Raw genomic sequence first — 872 nt, forward strand, 5'->3', positions numbered from 1 at the left:
TACAGTCTGGGTGATGGAGTGAGACTCCAACTCAAAAAAAAAAAAAAAAAGAAAAAAAGAAATTGGGGGTCAATTACTCTATAAACTAACTGTATTGTATGTGAAAAGAATGCACACTTTAGAATAGAAAATCTGTCTACACATAGTAATTAACTGTAAAAAGTCATTCGGTCTTCTCTTGGCTTGGAAAAATGGTGTTCCAGATTTCAGTATAAATTAGTAGCAACCTTCAACTCTTCTGTGTGGCAGGAACCTTGTTTTCACCCTCCAGTTCTTCCATCCCAGCCTATGTCATGAGGTCTGCGATGTTTTTCTCCAGATCATTGATGTGACTACTCATATCATCAATTCTTCCAATGATCTGGTCAGACATGGTCTGAAATTTATCTTTCATCTGTTGCAAGAGTATACGTACCACCGAGATGAGATCCTGCACTTTCTTAGGGTCAGTCTCGGTCATCTCCCTGGTTCCCAGCTTGGTGGCGATGTCTCAGACAGTCACCTACACTTCCATTTGTCTGCCCAGAGGCCTTCTTCTACTTCTTTCATCAGCTTCTTCTAGTTTTCAGCATACAGATCCAGCACATGTTGTGTTTTATTTTTTGAGAAGCTATTGTAAATAGTATTGTGTGTGTTTATAATATTTGTTTCTAATTGCTAATATACAGAAATATGCTTAATTTTTACACATTGAAGTTGTGTCCTGCAATGTTGCTAAACTTATTTATTATTTCTAGGAATTTAAAAAAATAGATTCTAGCCGGGCTCAGCCTGTAATCCCACGCCTTTGGGAGGCTGAGGTGAGTGGATTGCCCGAGCCCGCGGGTTCAAGACCCGCCTGGGCAACTTGGCGAGACCTCATCTCTACAATA

General features: G+C 39.8%; 1 pseudogene; it reads right to left on the minus strand.

Moving 5' to 3' along the window:
* Positions 1-229: 229 nt before the first annotated feature.
* On the minus strand, positions 230-460 carry LOC103277257 (annotated as a pseudogene).
* Between the last annotated feature and the right edge of the window lie 412 nt (positions 461-872).

This window comes from Carlito syrichta, unplaced genomic scaffold (assembly GCF_000164805.1).
Source record: "Carlito syrichta isolate Samal-C Ts95f unplaced genomic scaffold, Tarsius_syrichta-2.0.1 Scaffold316816, whole genome shotgun sequence".
Classification (NCBI taxonomy): Eukaryota; Metazoa; Chordata; class Mammalia; order Primates; family Tarsiidae; genus Carlito; species Carlito syrichta.